This window comes from Trichosurus vulpecula, chromosome 3 (assembly GCF_011100635.1).
Source record: "Trichosurus vulpecula isolate mTriVul1 chromosome 3, mTriVul1.pri, whole genome shotgun sequence".
Classification (NCBI taxonomy): Eukaryota; Metazoa; Chordata; class Mammalia; order Diprotodontia; family Phalangeridae; genus Trichosurus; species Trichosurus vulpecula.
Genome location: NC_050575.1, coordinates 392,851,952 through 392,872,340, shown reverse-complemented (window position 1 = coordinate 392,872,340; position 20,389 = coordinate 392,851,952). Strand labels below are relative to the sequence as shown.

Genomic DNA, 20,389 nt, shown 5'->3' with positions numbered 1-20,389 from the left:
GACCAAGAAGGACAACAACCAATAGCAGGATGATTAGTTTGCTAGTCCTATACACTATACACTTATAAGGTTGCCTAAATTTGCATTAGAATTCTTAATGATCACATCACACTATTAACTCACATCGAGGATCTAGGTTGAATACTTGGCTTTGAAACCTACCACTTGTGTGACCCTGACTATGAAAAAGAAACAAGACCAGGCGTGGTAGAGTATTACTATGATCTCTGCAATTGAGAGGTTGAGGCTGTCGAATCTCTTGAGCTCAGGAATTCTGAGCTTCAGTGGGGTAAGCCAGTCAGGTATGGTAAGCCACAAGGTTGCGGGGTAAGGAGGGAGTGGACAACCAAACTGCAAAAGAGGGGCAAACCAGTCAAACCTGGAAACAGAGTAGATCAAAATGTCTATGCTAATCAACAAAGCGACTGGGCACATAAGTAGTCACACCCACTGTACTTCCAGCCTTAGAGAGATAGGGAGATGCAGTCTAAAACTTTTAAAGAGAAAAAAAATGCAAAAAGAACAAAAAAAGAAACAAGCCTGATCTGAAATAAATCATCAAATAATGGTTTTTCCAGGAACAAATTCTTTAGCGCTGAGAGTTTTAATTTTTGCCCACATATCTTTTCATCCATAGTTCCATTCTCCTATGGAAATTTGATTCAAAGAGTACTTGGCATGTGATTTAAGAATAAAAGGAAAAAAAGTAACAAAATTTTTTTAAAAAAAAGAATAAATAGGTCTTCCTCTTAGTTTTCCCTACTATACTCAAAATACTATGCTTATAACTTAGTGGGAGGCTGGGTAAAACATCCAAAGTAATATACTGTAATACAAATGAGAGTATATTAAACCTAAGCCAAGAAGGAAGTCCTCTGTTACCTTTCTTTGAAAATTTAAGCTTGTAATTACATGAGAGATGACACATTATGGTAGATAGAGGGCCAGAAGTTAGAAAGCTGCCAATATATGTCAACGGAATGAATTTTCACACAGATGAACTCACAAGTCCAAACCCACTCCTGCCCTCCAATTTTTTCAATCTAAACACCCCTTTAGCTATAGGTGAATTTGGTACTGTAGTTCAATTTATTACCCTTTTCTCCTGACCAAAAAAAAAAATGTATCCCATCTACTTGGTTGTACTTTTCACTAAGCAGTGGTATGGGGATGAGAATATAGGATTGAAAGTCAGAGAACTGTGAGTTCAAAACCTGTTTCTACCACTTGTATGAGCTTCGGTAGTAGTTCTCTTTACCTCTCTGGGATTCAGTTCCCTCATTTGTAAAATAAAGGAGTAGGACCAAGTGATGAAATATTGTGAGTCTATGATTGAATTAAATGCCCCTCAAATGTTAGTGTGGCAAATATAAAGAAAGAGCACTTTATTTAAAGTCCAAAGATCTGGGTTCAATCGTGGCTTTTCGAATTACTCTGACCTTGGACTGGTCATCTCCTTCTCTGAAGCTCAGTTTCAGCCTCACCTGCAAAATAATGGAGTTGAATTACATGAGTAGTTCCAGCTAAGGTACATTCCAGCTCTGAATTTTGTCTTACTAAAAATCAACAATAAAAACAACCAAGCAAAGGTAACTTATAGATAACTGAAAAGTATAAAGATCTTCTAAAGTCCATTAACAAGGCCGACTATAGGGAATCTATGTGGAAATTCTAAATACATAAAAGGCAGACAATATAGGTAATATTTTATGCTACTGACTTAAGAAAAATGCTAATGAATTTACTAAGCCATTATTTTTGTGAAAAGTCGTGGAAAACTAGAAGAACCAGCAGAACACTAAGCTTTAAATCCCAGTAGTTATCAACAGGTTAATCTAACTTCCATGCTCAGGAAAATAGGGGAATGATTATTAAGCAACACACCTAAGTACCTAGAGGATAATTAAGCCAGAACCAACAAACAGCAATGGGGGTGGGGAGGAGTCTACCAAGTCTAAAACATGACAAAGAAGTCTGATTGCTCTCTTGGGCTAGAGAACAGGACTGTTGAATTTGACAGGCTAAAATACATACATACATACACACATATACATGTACACACATACATGTGTATATACACACATACATATACGTATACATATATACACATACACGTAAGTGTGTGCATGTGTGTGTGTATGAAATAGAACTGAAGAAAATATGATAAGCCTTCCCAAGTGCTGCTTAAAATACATCAACTCAAGGGGGGCATGGACACAATTTTAGACTCCTAGATTCCAGAGCTGGAAGAGTTCTCAAGAGATCATCTGGACCAGTCTCCTTCCACAAGGCAGGTAAAGTGTTATTATGCCCACTTTGTGGGTGAAGTTGCTAGACCCAGATAATGACTTGGCCATGGCTATACAGCCAAAGAACACTAGAGGGGCAGAACATTTCATCAGTAAATATTTATTTATTGCAGAAAGTCCATGTTATAAGAAAGATCTTCTGGGACCCATCAGGGTTTGATTATTAATAGACCAACTATAACATGTTGAAATTTAACAGACAGCCAGAATGGGAGTCAAGGTATCAAGGGAACATTGTAATGTAGAAAATTTGATATATTTCAAAAAAGAACAAGTGCCCACTGGAAGAAGATGAACCATACATAGTTCAAAGAGCTCCTTTACCTTAGAGAAAGATTCTATTAGGAGATGATATTCTTGGTTAGGGATATTGGCTTGAGGGAACAAATTATTGGTTCAAAGAAATGGTCCTTGAGATACAGGGAAGGCAAGACGTTTTCCTTATAGGACTGGACTTTTAGAGATGAGGAAATGAAAGCCCAGGGAGGTGATGTGGTTTGCTAAGATCTGCCTTGGTACAAGTCTTGGCATATAGTAAGAGCATAAAGAATAGCAGCTTACAGACAGAGAGAAGCAGAAAAGAGGCAGTGGAAAATCAGAGGTTCAATAGAAAGAGAACTGAGTTTGAATCCTAGTTCTGTTACTACTACTACCTATGTGACCTTGGGTAAGTAGTTTCAGCTTTCAAGTTCTTATCTTATCTATTGGTCAAGACGAGACCTAAGGCCTCTTTCACTCTAAGTCCTAGGAATTTAGGTTAGTTGATTCTGAGCCTAATATTACATAGTCTGGCCTTGGGAGCGGCAGGGGCTGACCTTTCCAAAGTACCTCCTACCAGAAATTAGAATCATATAAAATTGAAGCCAAAAGCAGCCTTACTGCTTCAAATCCTTCATTTTTCAGATGAGAAAACTGAGGCCTAGAGATAGGAGGTAACTCATTAGTTTGGCCCAAATTTGGTTCTAATAAGTATGTTTTTTCAACCTTCTCACCCTGGTTAAATGTCATTTCTCTGGGAAAATAATTTTTTATTTGTGATCAGGAGAGAACAAGTGAATTTAAATTAGACCACGTTTAGGATTCACCAGCCCCTTGGCCCTGGCTAGGGACTAAATAAAGCATAAAGAGAAATAGAGAGGGAGATACAAATCTAAAAATCTTGAAAAGCATAATACATTCATCAGGCATCAGAACTTGAAAATATGAGTCCTACACTACTTCTTTATTTTCCTATGCAGAATTATCTTCAATCTTCATTTTTGTGGCATCTGATAGGACAGCTCCTACAAGTATGACTAGCCTTTGGCAAAAATATGACATCCATCCATTCATCCATTCATCCATCCATTCATTCAACAAGAATATATTAAACACCTAATGTGAGCCAGAGATTATGTGAAGGGCTGAGGATACAAAAACAAAAATGAAAAGCCCTGTCCTCAAGGTGCCTGCATTCTTTTGGAGAAGGGAAGAAACAACATGTACACAGAGAAATCAATGCAAAATCTATAAAAAGTCAATAGAAAGCCCAAATGGAAAACCAAGGGGATATTCACCTATTAGGTTAAACAAATTCTGATGAATGTAATAGAATATTACTGTGCCATAAGAAATGATGGAATGAATGGTTTCAGCAGAAACTGTGAAGACCTTTAAGAAATGACACTGAGCAAAGGGAGCAGAATCAGGATGATTCATACAATGATAACAACACTACAAAGAAAATAACTTTGGGGGACTGTAACTCTGATTAATACCATGATAAATTATGACTAGAAGAATAAAGATGCAGCATGCCACTCACCTGCTGACAGAGAGAGAGGTGGTGAGCTTTTAAGATGCAGAGAGATATGTGTTTTCTGACATGGCTGATGTGGAAATTTGTTTTGACAGACTACGTAGTTCAGTATTGAGGGTTTCATTTCTCAGATTTCTTTTTAATTTGCTTATTGGGGTGGGGCATGAAAGGGGAGAATAATAATGGGAGGGAAAGGCTCTTTTTAAAAAAAAGATGTTTATACTATGATACTCCACATTTACTTCAATATTATTTATTGACGTACAATGGAATTGCCATTAAAGGGTATGGATTAGATGACCTAATAGGTAGCTCTGATTTCTAAGAAATATGATCTAGATTTTCCTGTTCGTGATCATCCTATAATACATTGCGTATGGTTATGGAACAAAGACAACCAACAGCGACTAGTTATTAAAGAAGGAACTTTCAAATTGAGAAGTAAAGTATTTACTGTAATTAGATATGCTTCCTTCTATAAGCCATGCTTTATCATTCATTACCACCGATATTAACAATCGGTTAACAGCAGGTGTTAGTGGGTAGGATGACTCTAAGCCAGGATCATGTGGGGAATTTAGAAAAATCGGGGAAGTTTGGGGAATCCTGCGTAACATGGAAACTTTTTATACTTTTTGGGTATCTAAGTATTTAAAACTTAGCGTTCTAAGTCCAATGATATATATTTAAATGAATATGATCTCCACCCTATCAACAAAGTACCTAATTAAGTACCTAATATGTGCCAGGATCTGTGTTAGGCTTTGAGGAGATAAAGAAAAAAAAAATCCCTGACCTTGAGGAACTTATGTTCTATCAAGGAAGACCGCATGTCAATCTATTCAGAAAAAAAAAATCCAACTAAAAAGTGGTAGTTTAGGGAGGGAGGAACTGGGATTTGTAGGGATGAGGAAAGTCTTCATTTAGAAGGTGGTGCTTGAGCTGAATCCTGAAGGAAGGAAGAGACTGTACAAGTTGGAGGTGAGGAGGGTGGTATGGGAGATAACCACCATAGAGATAGAAGATATTCCTCATGTGTGAGGAACAGCAAGGAGCCCAGTTTGGCTAGGCTAGACCGTAGAGTGTAGGGAGATGAGTCTTGTGTAATGAGGTTAGAAAACAAGGTAGCGGCCAGGTTATAAAGCCTAATAAAGGTGTTTATATTTTTACCTTAAAGACACTAGGGAGCCACCACAGTTTGCTGAGGAGGGCAGCGACATAGTCAGACCTCAACTAAAGGAAAACCACCTTGATAGCTATGTAGAGGATAGATGAAAGTTGGGAGAGACTAGAAGCAGGAAGGAAGCCACAAGAGGTCAGGTAAGGGGACAGATTCGAGAGAGGTTGTAGAGCTAGAATATACAAGATTTGGCAACTGATTTATTACGTGCCTATTTTATCTGGCACATTGTTATTCAGTCATGTCCAATTCTTCATGACCCTATCTGGGGGCTTTTTGGTACTGGAGTGGTTTGCCATTTCCTTCTCCAGATTATTTTACAGATAAGGAAACTGAGGCAAACAGGATTAAGCTACTTGTCCAGGGTCACATAGTTAGTCAGTGTGTGAGGCCAGATTTGAACTCAGGAAGATGAGCCTTCCTGACTTCAGGCCAGGCACTCTCTCTACTTCTTCACCTAGCTGCCCTGTCTGGTAGTAGTAGGTACTTAATAAATTCTTCTTGCTTTACTGACACATGAGGGGGAGAGCCAAAGATAATGCTAAGGCTGAGAACCGGGGACACTAGTAGGATAGTGGCGCATTCCCTGAACAGAAATAAGGAAGTTCAGAGACAATTTGCTTTGGGAAGAAAGATAACACCTTCTTATCCAGTTTATAGCTTAGTTTTACAAGAAAATGATCTGCTTTATAGTGCCTTTTCCTTCCAACAGTGTTAACAAATACACACGTGTGACACATGATTTTTAACTGTTGTTGGTTTGGGTTTTGTGGGGGTTTCTTCCTCCCATAACTAAGTATCGTCACACTGTGATCAAGGATTTAAATCACGCCTCTCACTCAAATTGTCATAGAATGTTAGAGTTAGGAAGGAGCCCCCGAAATAATCTGCTATTAATAATAATAATTATTAACAATAATCTGATATTTATAGTGTGCTTTACATTTCACAAAGTGCTTAACGTGCATCCTTTATTCCAACCTCGTTACTTGGCAGATGGGAACCACGAGTCTCCGAGAAGCATGGTGAATGTTTGAGGTTACCCAGCAAGGCAGAGGGAAGCCTGGGATTAAAATCCAAGGTTTCTGATTCTGGGTCAGCTCTCTTTTCACTTTAAAAATGATTTTTATTTTGCTTTTCATTACTGACCTTGCAGTCTGATGCCATTTAGAGTGTGGGTTCCATCAGAGTAAGGACTGATTTTTGCCTTTCTTGCTGTATGCAGCTTTTAACACAGTGCCTGGCACATGGCTATCACTTAATAAATGCTAATTGACTGCTTGGTGCTGCCGCTGGAGTGGACAAGTGGGTCTCACATGTGAGTAAGAAAAGTAGGGTGGGCACTCCCTGCTGAGGCCAGTCCCCCCTCCTCTGTGTTATCTAATTGCTTATTAATTTAGGAATCAAGCTTGGCTAGAACCACCCTGTACTCACTTCAGACTGATGAGATCCAAGCAAAACAAGGCAAGGTCGGGGGAGGGAAGAGAGGGCAGTGGAGAAAGGGGCCGGGATGCAGAACTGAAGCTCCTTTATGGGAAATGAAGCCGATCTAAATTTTGACACAAAATTGCCCCCTTTCAAGCCAGACTGTCCAAACTTCACTAAAACGCCACTACCTGGGCAGGTTGCCAACAGGAGCTCAGGCTCTCATCTAGCTCAGTGGATATGGAAATTCGCCTCAACAGAAACCCGTAGTCCTCAAACATTTCAGAGTTCCTTCATTAGGCAAGGCAACAGGATATCGGGAACAAAAACATGTCTCCTGAAGGCAATCTGTGGGGCTCGGTAGACCTAGAGACCTTGGAATAAATATTCTTCCTCACCACTGTCCTTTGCAAAATAAAACAGATCTCAGGAGTGAGAGATGGAAAAGACCTGTTATATCACCAGCATGCGTCCCCCCTCCCCCAAGGGCCCAGGCAGAGGAATCCCCAGACAGAAGATATCATCAGATATTTAACAGATACTTTTCTTAATGATACCAAAAGGGATTTGTTGGAGTCATAATATTTATCATAATATTCAAAGCAGCATAGTGTAGTAGAAAGAAAGCTATATTTGGAGTCAGAGGCTCTGGGTTCAAATCCAGACTTTGCTGTTTAGTAACTGTATGATTATTCTTTCACTCCAAGCCTTTGTTTCCTTATCTGTAAAATGGGATAGTTGGAGATCTAGAGATGGTCTCTAGAGTGTTTTCTTTTTTTAAGCTCAAAATCCTATGGACCTATGGACAGTTGAATTTTTAAAACTTCTCATCTTCCTTTCTATACTTTCCAGGACAGATAAGGCATGGAATGGTTGTGGGCTTGATTCTGAAGCACGTGCTTGGATATTAACAAATGATAAAATGCTGGAAATGTAAAATATGCCCCGCCATCATTTGCTGAGCCATTTGGTAGGAATGGAATTTTCACATGTTTAAGGTCAAAGACAGATTTCTGGGAGGTATCTCAGTGAATCATAAAACCAGCAGCCATGTGCAGGGCCTCTGAATAGGAGGAAACCAGAATAACAATATCCTGCATCTCTCTACACAGGACTGTGGGCAGTTCAGGATGCTGGGCTCTGTGTGACCTTCCCACCAGAAAAATCACCTTTCACTACTAAATCAGCAAAGCACAAAGGTTTCAGAGAATTCACCCACAAAACAAAGTGTGACTGCTTCTGCAGATATACTGAATTCAAGGCAGCCTTGCAGACAAACATCAAATGCAAATATTTACTAGCCCATTAAAAAACATCTTACCAGCCTGTGCTATCTCCACCCTCTGGTTCACAGCTTGAATTACAGAGAGTAAAACAAAATCAACATTTCATTATTTCTCTTCTTTAGATGTCATAGGCTTGATAATATGGCTATATAGATAGATAGATAGATTCAGGGTGGGAATGAGGGTTCCAGGCAGATGGCCTTTTATTGTCTTGTGTCAAGGATTTATGTTCCACCTCAGAGGAAACTCCACATACTTCCCAGTAAAATCCTAGTAAAATCCCTAGTAAAATCTTGTGATCCAGTTAAAGATTCTGATGATGTGCTTTTCTGCTGTTCAGTGGATCAATGGAGCTGACTTCGATGATATTCCATTAGTTTAGTTAATGTAGAACATTCATTTCTTGAATTCAAGGATTTTCCGATTTACGGAGCCATACAGAAGATCCTCTGTGCTAGGAAGGAAGGAAGGAAGAAAGGGAGGGAGGGAGGGAGGAAGGAAAAGAGGGAGGGAGGGAGGGAGGGAAAGGAAGAAGGAAAAAAAGAGAAAGAAAGAAAAAGAAGGGGAGACAGAGAGAAAGAGAGAAAAAGAAAAGGAAAGGAAGGAAGGAAGGAAGGTAGGAAGAAAAAAAGAAAGAAAGAAAGAAAGAAAGAAAAAGAAGGGAAACAAGCATTTAAGAGCCCACTATATGCCAGGCACTGTGCTATGCATTTTACAAATATTGTCTCATTTGAGACTCATAAGAATTCTAAAGAAATAGGTACAATTATTATCCCCATTTTACAGTTGAAGAAACTGAGGCAGACAGATGAGTGATTTACCCAGGGTCACATAGTAAGTGTCTGATTTCTGGATTTGAATTCAGGTTTTCTTGACTCTAGGCCTAGCACTCTATTCACTGCATTACCATCTAGCTGCCTCTCAAGAAAAATAATTGGGGGGGGGCAGAGCCAAGATGGTGGCTGGAAAACAGGGATTCTCTTAAGCTCTCCCCCAAATCCCTCCAAACACCTGTAAAAAATGACTCTGAACAAATTCTAGAGCTACAGAACCCACGAAATAACAGAGGGAAGCAGGTCACCAGCCCAGGACAGCCTGGATGGTCACTGGGAAGGGTCTATTGCACCATGCTAGGAGCAGAGCGCAGATCAGTGTGGGCCAAGCCAGGATAGATCAGGGTGGAGGAGATCAGGTGAGCAGGACTTCGGGCCAGGAATCACTGAGTTGTAGCAGTTACCAGATTTCTCGACCCACAAATGCCAAAGACCATGGAGCAGGTCAGTGGGAAAACTGCTAAATCAGAGTGAGAGAAGTGCTCAGACCAGCCCCAGTCCTGGGGCAGTCGAGGTGGCATGGCAGCAGCAGCAGGAAGCTCCTGCGGCTGCTTCCAGAGTCCCTGGCCCACCTGGTGGGAGGAATCAAGCAGTGGACCAGAGCAGGAGTGCAGGGAGCGCTTTGCTGGCGCAGAGGGAGCATTCTCTTGCTTTGCTGCTTGGATCTGGGTTGCAGTCCTGGTTGGTGGTTCTTGGGGGAGGAGGAGCATCGGTGTGGCAGAGCTCGTGGTGGTTTAGAAGTAGCTCTGAAAATAGCAGTACAAGACCCCTGAAGCTTGGGACAAAGCATTCTCCACTCTGAAGGCAGTCATAAACTGAACAAAAGCTCAGGGGTCAAGTAGTTGGCTGGGAACATGAGCAGCAGGCAGTGTAAAAGGACTCAGACTCAGACTATAGAATCTTTTTTGGTGACAAAGAATATCAAAACATACAGCCAGAAGAAGTCAACAAAGTCAAAGAGCCTACATCAAAAGCCTCCAAAAAGAATATGAATTGGTCTCAGGCCATGGAAGAGATCAAAAAAGATTTGGAAAAACAAGTAAGAGAAGTAGAGGAAAAATTGGGAAGAGAAATGAGAGTGAAGCAAGAAAATCATGAAAAACAAGTCAACAGCTTGCTAAAGGAGATTCAAAAAAATACTGAAGAAAATAACAACTTAAAAAATAGACTAACCCAAATGGCAAAAGAGCTCCAAAAAGTCAATGAAGAGATGAATGCCTTGAAAGGCAGAATTAGCCAAATGAAAAAGGAGGTCCAAAAGACCACTGAAGAAAATATTACCTTAAAAATTAGAATGGAGCAAGGAGAAGTTAGTGACTTTATGAGAAATCAAAAAATTACAAAACAGAACCAAAAGAATGAAAAAATGGAAGTCAATGTGAAATGTCTCATTGGAAAAACCACTGACTGAAGAGTAGATCCAGGAGAGATAATTTAAAAATCATTGGACTACCTGAAAGCCATCATCAAAAAAAGAACCTAGACATCATCTTTCAAAAAATTATCAAGGAAAACTGCCCTGACATTCTAGAGCCAGAGGGTAAAATAGAAATTGAAAGAATCTACCACTTGCCTCTTGAAAAAGATCCCAAAAAGAAAACTCCTAGCCAAATTCCAGAGTTTCCAGGTCAAGGATAAAATATTGCAAGCATCCAGAAAGAAACAATTTGAGTATTGTGGAAACACAATCAGGATAACACAAGATCTAGCAGCTTCTACATTAAGGGATCGAAGGGCTTGGAATATGATATTCCGGTGGTTAGTGGAGCTAGGATTAAAACCAAGAATCACCTACCCAGCAAAGCTGAGTATAATACTCCAGGGTTTTTCAATATGGATTTTCAATAAAATAGAGGACTTTCAAGCTTTCTCAGTGAAAAGACCAGAGTTGAATAGAAAATTTAACTTTCAAATACAGGAATCAAGAGAAGCATGAAAAGGTAAACAGGAAAGAGAAATCATAAGGGACTTACTAAAATTGAACTATTTTGTTTACAATCCTACATGGAAAGATGATATTTGTAACTCATGAAACCTTTCTCAGTATTAGGGTAGTTGAAAGGAATATACATATATAGACAGAGGGCACACGGTGACTTGAATATGAAGGGATGATATCTAAAAAAATAAAATAAAATTAAGGGGTGAGAGAGGAACATATTGGGAGAAGGAGAAAGGGAGAGATAGAATGGGGTAAATTATCTCACATAAAAGTGGCAAGAAAAAGCAGTTGTATTGGAAGGGAAGAGGGGGCAGGTGAAATCTTGCTCTCATCGGATTTGACTTAAGGAGGGAATAACATACACACTCAGTTGGGTATCTTACTCTACAGGAAAGTAGGGGGAAAAGGGATAAGAGAGGGGGGATGATGGAAGAGAGGGCAGATAGGGGGAGGAGGTAATCAAAAGCAAACACTTTTGAAAAGGGACAGGGTCAAGGGAGAAAATTGAATAAAGGGGGATAGGATGGAGGGAAATATAGTTAGTCTTTCACAACATGACTGTCATGGAAGTGTTTTACATAATGATACATGTGTGGCCTATGTTGAATTGCTTGCCTTCTCAAGGAGGGTGGGTGGGGAGGGAAGAAGGGAGAGAATTTGGAACTCAAAGTTCTAAAAACAAATGCTCAAAAAAAAGTTATTTTTCCATGCAACTGGGAAATAAGATATACAGGCAATGGGGTATAGAAATCTATCTCGCCATAGAAAAAAGTAAGGGGAAAGGGGATAAGGCAGGGGGAGTGGAGAGACAGAAGGGAGGGCAGACTGGGGAAAGGGGCAATTAGAATATATGCCATCTTAGTGTGGGAGGAGGGTAGAAATGGGGAGAAAATTTGTAACTCAAAATCTTGTGGAAATCAATGTTGAAAACTAAAAATATTAAATAATAAAAAAGATGTGAGAAGAGAAAAAAATAATTTGGACAACTGAAGTTCACAGATAAAGTAATCATTTTTCCTTATTAAAAAGATTTTAAATCCAGAATCAATCTCTCTCTCTCCTTTCTGTCTCTCTCTCTCTCTCTCTCTCTCTCTCTCTCTCTCATTCCTGGATGACAGGAATAATTTCTCTTAATTATCTCATCTGTGAAGACATGTTTTTAAAATTTTTTAAAATTAATTAATTTTTAACATTCATTTTTTAAAACGTTGAGTTCTAAATTCTCTCCCTACTGCCTCTCCCCCATCCATTGAGAAGGAAATCAATATATCACTTACACATGTGAAGTCATGCAAAACATTTCCATATTAGCCATGTTGCCAAAAAAAAGAAAAGAAAAAAAGAAAAGAAAAATAAAGCAAAAAAAGTCTGCTTCGATCTGCACTCAGATTTCATCAGTTATCTCTTTGGTGATGAATTAGCAATTGTCCATTAGGAGTCCTTTGGGATTGGAAGATTCATTTTCTAAATTAATAACTATATACCAGTCAGAGCCACCATCCACCCTAGTTCTGAAGAGCTTGGAAGGAGTCACCAAAATGCCCATCTAAAATGCTTTCCCCTCCACCCTCCATTATACCATGCCAACCAGCTTGGCACAGTGGAATGAACAGGAGATCTGAACTTAGAGTGCCTGGCCCTGGATCTCAGCTTAGCTCTTTTACTACGTGACCTTGACCTTCACCTCTCCAGTTCTCAGTCTTCTCCTCTGTATGAGGAGGGATCAAAGGTTCATTGGCTTAGAGCTAGAAGGGATGTGAGAGGCCACCCAGCCTAACCCTCTCATTTAACATAGGAGGGAAAAAGAGGCCAGAAAGCTTAAGACATTTGCCCCACAAAGTCACCCAGAGAGTGTGTAGCAGATCTAGGTTTGGAGAGCTGGTCCCCTGACTTCAAAGCCAACATTCCTTCCACTGTTTGAAATAAATGACCTCTAACATACCTTCTGACTCTACCCCTATGATTCTCAGAAGAAGGCTAGGTACCATGCAGAGCCACAGGATGAAATCTTAATATGATATGCTCTTTTTTTTAATATGTCTCCAGGCAAGGAAATGAGTCAGCAGATGACTCAAGCTCTTCTGTTTTCACCTCGTTTGGTTTCATTCTTGGTGTTGTCATGTTCCATTCTTCGCCTCAGTCTAGCAACCATTGTCCCTATGTATTTCAAAATTAGTCGATATTGTAATGGGTAGAAAGAGCTGATGGCAGAAAGGGATGCGGCTATACCCATTTTGTCAAAATTCTCTTCCATTCCTCCAATGTCTCGTGATGTGGAGGTGATACTGGGTTCCCTGAGGTTATTCTAGTGGAGTATGAACATGTCCTACCCTGCCATAAAGGCTTCAGGTGTGAGTCCAGCTATGGATTGTGTATTTGTCATCCAAGGACCAGTTTCAATTTGGAGAGACTCCTGGAATGGTTCGCCTTCCCAATTGAGGGGAGGAGGGGAGGGAGGGAGAGAATTTAGAACTCAAATTTTAAAAAAAATGCCAAAAATTGTTTTTACATGTAATTGGGGAGGAAATAAAATATTAAATTAAATTTTTAAAAATTTGGACTCATTACCACTGGGTGATTAATATTCTTTGGTCACAAAACTCATAAAATTGTCAATTAAGGTATGGGGGAGGGATAGAGGAGAGGATTGCAAGGTTCATTGATGGAGGAGTATCTTCACTCATGAAATCACAGATCTTTTGAAAAAATAATAGTTTATAGAATAGAGTTTATTAGTAAACCCAGATCAATTGATTTTATCCTAGTTCAGTCAATAAAATTAAATATAAGGATTAGGTAAGGGAGACATCTCTGCGTTAGGGTCGTAAATTATAAGGAAAAAAAGTACTTATGCTTTGTTTCCCTTTTATTAGGGGTGAAGAAGTTCTCCCGGCCAATGGGTCAGCCATGCCCCTCATGGTAGAACTCCGGGTGGTTAGGGTGGCAAGAGATAGCTAGGAGGAGTATGAGATTTGGCAGTCAATATGAGATCCAACCATGGAAGAAGAACCCAGTTCTTGAGAGGAAATTGCTCCTCACCTCTGGGAGAGAAGAGGGGATTTATCTTTTCTTATCCCACCTCCCCACCCTGATGGCTAACTCTCTTTCAACATACAAAGCTCCCCTTGTCTTGGGCCTTGGGTTGGCTAAGCCAGCTTCCTGTTGGTACATGTGGGCAAGGTAGCTCAGATAATAAAAGATGCAACAGCCTATGCGGCAAGGGGGAATTGGAGGGGGAGAGAAGGACAGAGAAATCCCCTGCCTCCAAAAGAAGCAAAAAGCTTTATCAAAGAGGGCCTTTGGGGAACAATCTAATATTAGTCATTTACAACTTAGTATCGATTTCAATCTATTTGTTACTCACTGCAGACATGAATTTTGAAAACCAGACAGCAGATATGGGAAGTGGTTTTGTTTTTAATGAGGAGAAAGTAGGATGACTTTTAACACCCCAATTAAATGTTCCTACTTCTAGTCATCCTTCATAGTTACCTGGCCCAGGCCACCCCTGCTTTTACACCCACAAGTATACTTCTATGATGGTCTTTGAAACAGAAAGTTATAGTGAAGTCTCATCTTCAACATAGGTAGAAAGAAAAGTATTATTTAAGGCCCCCTTACCCCAAAGAATCCCTTCCCCCACTCGGCTGTCAGTGTCTGAAATTCTGCCATTAGAGAATCAATCCTTTGGTTTTAAGCGCTGGGGCTCCCTCCTTTGGGGCCCTCTTTTAAAATGCAAAAAATCTTGGGAGGAGTAATACATAAAATCACAACCACCTCAGGGTAAATACGTTTATCAGATGTTTTTCAGAGTCACCGTGAGGGCTAGGATGGTGGGGAAAGGGGAAAAGAATGAAACTCACCTACTTTGCAGTTTTGGAAATGCCACTCCCTCCCTCCACCACCATATTTCCAAATTCATATTTTTATATTGCCAAATTCATACCTTTTAATATTGATAAATTAATAATTTTATATGGATAGAGTCGTACTTTTTAACATTACCAAATTCATAGTTTTTATATTGCCAAATTCAAACTTTTAAAATATTGACAAATTAATACTTTTTTATATTGCCAAATTCATACTTTTAAAATATTGACAAATTAATGCTTTTTATATTGCCAAATTCATACTTTTGCATTGCCAAATTCATATTTTTTAATATTGACAAATTCATACTTCTTTTTTGGTAAAGAATAAAACCGTAATAGGTGACAAACCATAATCAAGACAATATGCCCTGCTGCTTTAAAGAATACAAGGTTTGTGAATTTGTTCTCTAAAAGAAACACATCCTAAGGTTTCCTGTGCACTGGGTGGGTATGGAATGTGCTTTTAAAAGTTTATAGTGCACTTAATATTCAAATGCTCATCAGAGAAAGAGCTTCTGAGGGGGTGGCCAATCTCCTCCTTATACTGTCATACACCCTACAGAATCATCAAGGCCTAGATAGTTGTACGCAGAGGTGGAATATTTGTAGCCCTAATTGCTTTTATCATCTTTCTGTATTGCACATACACACACGCCACTTTGGAACTAGTGCTAGGTCTTGTTTTCAAATCTCAATGCCTTCCTAACCCTCTTCAGCACTCAGGTCTTTGGGGCCAGATTGTCTCTGTGTACCATGGCACTGTTTCTCACCCCTGGAAATATTCAGATACTGACATCTTTTAAATATCCACAAACACGTGAGCTGTTATTTCTTGGAGAGACTTCATGTTGTGGGAGTTTCCCAGCGTGAGTACCATGAGAGCCCAGGAAGAATCTCACCCACCATGAGGTCTGTAATATGGAGGTCCAAAAGCAAGTAGGGAGACTGAAAGGAAAATAAATTTGTGAGAACAATAAGAAAAACCCCTTGGGCCAGGAGCAGCTTTGGCATTTGTAGAGTGTAGGGAGGGGCTTTTTTTTTTTTTTGGTAGCTTTTTAGATTGGCTTAGAGGACATAGCCAACAGCAGCATTCCACAGCAGAGTGGAAGTAGAGGAAGTGTGTAAACCTTTGCATGGGGGGTCACAGGAGTTACCAACCAGGCTTATTTTCACCAGGGCCAAATATGCTTGAACAGGAAGGTACATTTTTTCTGTGGGCCTCCTGAAATTCTTTGGAGTGCTGCAAGCGGCCAGAGGGCCTTAAGCAGCTGAAGCTACAGGTTGTGGAGGCCTCCTATATAGCTCCTTATTTTTCAGGATCAGTTCAAGGACTGCAACTTTTTTGCTTACCTTATGCTACACTCAGTACACCATCTCTTACATTACAACCAGGATAGAGATTAAGCAACCTACCCTAGGTCACACAGCCAGTATATGTCCAAGGTGGAACCTGAACCCTGGTCTTCCACTATCTCTTGTTAATACTCCTGAAAGACAAATTAATATTCTTCAAGTAACATTTTATTCATGTTCTGGAAATCTATAGCCATGTCTTAAGTCCTACTATGGAAAGCCTACATGCTTGGCTTTCAAGTTACTGCTTGATTGGCCCCACCCTGCTTATTTCCCACTGCTCATCAATCTGGCAGCCCCCTCCACTTCATTCTGGACAATTTCACACAAATATGATTCAATGTTCTTGACTCATACTGGCCCCTTTGCCTAGAATGCCTCCTTCCAGTCTTCTGTCTTTTATACATAATGACCTGTGCTAATGTAAATTGATCTGTGCCCTCCTTTCCACCTTAGGCCCAGAACAGTCGGGAATCCCAACAGTGTGCAGAGAGAAGGCAATCAGCAGGGTCCGCAGTGCTGCAGGAAGCAAGTGGATGTGGAAGCCATATCAGAGAGGGATGGGTCCTCAATACAAACTATCAGTGTTATTCTGAGAGTTGTTGATGCCCTACCAACATCACGGAGATTCCACCAGGGACCAAGAAGAGGTGTCAGATAGTGAAGCTTCACTAGCCTTAGGACTTGCCATTCTGTTCACTATGCAGGGAATTTACTCGTTTGAGCTGTGAATTTGAGGGGAACTATGAAGTACATTGGGGCTGCTAGGCGGCACAACGGATAAAATGCACGTCCTGGAGTCAAGAAGACTCATCTTCCTGAGTTCAAATCCAGCCTCAAACACTTACTAGCTGTGTGATCCTGGCCAAGTCACTTAACCTTGTTTGTCTCAGTTTCCTCATTTGTAAAATGATCTGGAGAAGGAAATGCATACCACTCTAGTATCTTTGCCAAGGAAACTCCAAATGAGGTCACAGAGAGTTGGACATGACTGAAAAATGAACATGAAGTAAAACTCTGATTGAGAAATGATATTCTCTGGGAGGGGTTTAATAAATGCTTTTTGACTGACTAATGGCTAATATACTGTCTTAAATAAACCTCTTCTATGTTTAATACCTTTGTTAGCCCTGCTTACATGGAAGCAGAAAGCCCTTTAAGAAAAGGTCAGATTCTGGAGTCCCCAAGGGGAGCCCTTGAAAGGGCACCAGCCATAGTCCTCAGGCCTCAAGCGGCCAGCAGCTGCAGGTTGTACAAGCTTGCTATAGCTCCTTATTTTTTCAGGATCAATTCAAGGGCTTCCACTTCCTTGATTACCTTATGATACACCCAGTACACCATCCCTTATACTACAGCCAGGATAGTCTCACCAAAACACCCTGCTAATGTCTCTCTCTTTACCCATGAGTACCATGCAGCAGAAATAACTGAGGATCTGGGTTCAAGGCTTGCTTTTGGCATGTCCTTGTGATGGACATTTAACATCTCTGAAATAGGATTTTTTCATGTGTAAAATGAGAATGATATTTGTTATGTGGGGAAAGTAGTGAGGAAAGCATTTTGAAAACTTTAACACTCATATCATTCTCTTCATCAATTCAATTTAGCAGCTATTTCTTAAATATTCACTACATCTTAGGCAGTGAGGATGCCTGGTGGATAGAGACATGCCCGGGGAGTCAGGAAGATCTGAGTTGAGATTCTCTCCCTGACACCTACTAGTCATATGTCCTGACATAGGCTAGCAGTGTGACACTGGGCAAATTTCTTAATTTCTGAGTGCTTCTGGAAAGTCTCCAATACTATGAATTGTAGAATGGTTTCGGACCCGGAGTCTCTTACACCAACAAAATCACAAGTCTAAGCAAAAACAAGTGGGCCAGGCTAGGTGTTGGGGTAGAAAGAAAACAGTCCCTGCCCTCAAGGAGCTTATATTCCACTGGAGGTGCTTAGAATGCCCTTCTCTGCTACCTGTCTTCAAGGCTCAACTCAGTTACCATTTCCTCCGTGAACCCTTCCTCGACTATTAATGATCACTGCCTCTTTTCTCCCCAGTTTCTTGCAACACCAAAGGTTTGTACCATTTGGTATTCTTCTGGGATTATTTGTCTGTCATCTCCTGAGCAGAGCAGAAGTGTGAGTCTTCTATTTTAAAAACTTGTATCCTGCGCCATAGTAAGCAATTAATAAATAAGTGCTTGTTGATTGATAATTGGCAGATCTCCTCCCTTTGGCTTCTAAGTGGGAGAATAGAGAAGTAGCTTGGAGACAAATAGGCCCACGAGTTCAGGCTGGTCCTAACAGCCCCTCTCAATAAAGCCCCAGAATAAATCCAGGATAGCGATAAACAAGCAGAGGTTTTTATTTGTTCAGTTTAATCCAGGCTACCTTGTGGTCAGGGATCCATAGCCCTCCTCGTTCCAAAAACACACACTAACAAGAGCCCCACTGCCCTTTGCCCATACAGTGAGTGCTCTTTACCAGGGACTAGAATCCCTTGTCTCTGGCCCATCTGAAAGACACCTTTCAGCCATGCACTACATTTTTTGGTTTTTTTTTTTTTAACTTGGGAATAAATAAACAAACAAAAAAAAATAGAAGAGACTAAAATGAATGTGGCCTTGAGTAAATTCCATTCTCTCCTCAGGCATAAGCAAAGGAGACTCATCACAAACCAAGAAACAGCAAAGCTTTGCCACAGAATTTCACTGAATGAAGAAAAGTGTCTTTTGAAACACAAAGTTACCCTTTCAACTAAAAAAATCTTAAAAAAAAAAAGAGGAAAAAACAACCCAAACCTGAACTTGGCCTACAGCCTGAAATAAATGGAAGTACCAATGTGAATCATTCTCTTTGCTTTGAATGCATCAGAAGCCTGACTTCCCAGGCAGCCAGCAGGGAACCACTCCACACCCAGTATGAGGCCCAAAGCCACACTTGCTATTTATTTTTCCCCCACCCCCAATCCTCTTGCTTTTCTGTTTATAAGCAATGCCTCGTTAACTCAGGGGCAGATCAGGGGGGGATTTTCTAGGCTAGAAGTACCCAATAACAGGGGAGAGAAACCCAATGCTAAGTACTGAGAAGAGAGAAACAGGCTTGGTGGGTTATGCCACTGGAGGATATCATATCTGGTAATGACTGTCCCTATTCAGGGAAGAGCCAGGGAAAGGTTCCTTTTCCCCACAATCAGTGATCTATAGGCCTGGAATAGCTCCATACTGCCTATCCTGTCAGAGATACACGTCTCCATTCGACCTCCAAGGCTATAATTATCCTCCATCTTCTTTCCACTCATCCCACATCTACCCCCAATTCAGACCCTTTGCTCTCACCAGGCTGCTCTCCCCACTAGATACTCACTAGACAGGCTGATCTCATAGATACCTGGTGTTACTCCTACATCCATGAATGTGGTCTTCCCCTCCCCTTGCATGGAGACCCTATTTTTCCTTCCTTCTCTCCCTTGTTCTTATTCAAATCCTGCCTAGCTAGGTGACGTAGTGGATAGAACATTAGACCCAGAGTCAAGAAGACTTTAACTTCCAGAGTTCAAATCTAGCCTTAGATACTTAGTAGCCGTGTGATCTTAGTCAAGTCTCTTAACCACTTCCTGTCTCAGTTTCCCCAACTGTAAAAAGAGAATAATAATAGTACCCACCTACATGGGTTATTGTAAGGATAAAATAAGATAGTATTTTGTCAAACTTGTTAAATGTTAGCTATTATTATTAACTGTCCATCAAACTCCATCTCCAGGCTTCTCTCTTTAATAAAGCCTTTCTGGACTCTTGGAAGATAGCAGTGAAAAAAAGTATTGGACTTGGAGAAAGAACAGCTAGAGTTGAATCCCTGCCTAAGCACCCCTCTGGACCCCAATTTCCTTACCTATAAAATGAGGGTAGTGCTAATATTTATTCTCTGTATTGCACAGGATTGCTGTGATAGTTTAAATTGAATGCTTTGTAAATCTCCAAATACTACAGAAATATAAGCTATTATTTAACCCCAACCCACATGATTTCTCCCTTCCCTGAATTCTGTTATTCTTGTAGTCAATACGACACAACTCAGCCCTTTAACTGTTCTCCAAATGTTCCATGTACTTTAGTTTTGCCTCGTTCCACTGCTGCCGAGTCCAAGGCTAGTGTACTAGCACTAGGACTACACATGTTCTTACTGCATCTGTGAGAGCCCAGACACTTGGGGATTTGAGACCTGGGCAGTGACTCTCGGGGCATGATTTTGGGCCTTCAAGCTGAAGTGTTAAAACAACTCTCTTACATCAGTCAAGACTTCCTACTCGGGACAGAGAAGCCATCATCAGAAACAGGTCCTGCTAGACTAACTTCATTTCCTCTTTTGACAGGGTGACTAGACTGGTAGAT

The 20,389-nt window shown here is 40.4% G+C and overlaps 1 long non-coding RNA gene across 1 annotated transcript in view; it reads right to left on the bottom strand.

Moving 5' to 3' along the window:
• Window positions 1–1,355: 1,355 nt before the first annotated feature.
• Window positions 1,356–20,389, bottom strand: part of LOC118844457 — a 54,305-nt gene continuing 35,271 nt past the window's right edge. The window contains exon 2 of the long non-coding RNA XR_005009970.1: window positions 1,356–1,484. This is a non-coding gene — a long non-coding RNA (uncharacterized LOC118844457). The remainder of the gene's footprint in view (window positions 1,485–20,389) is intronic.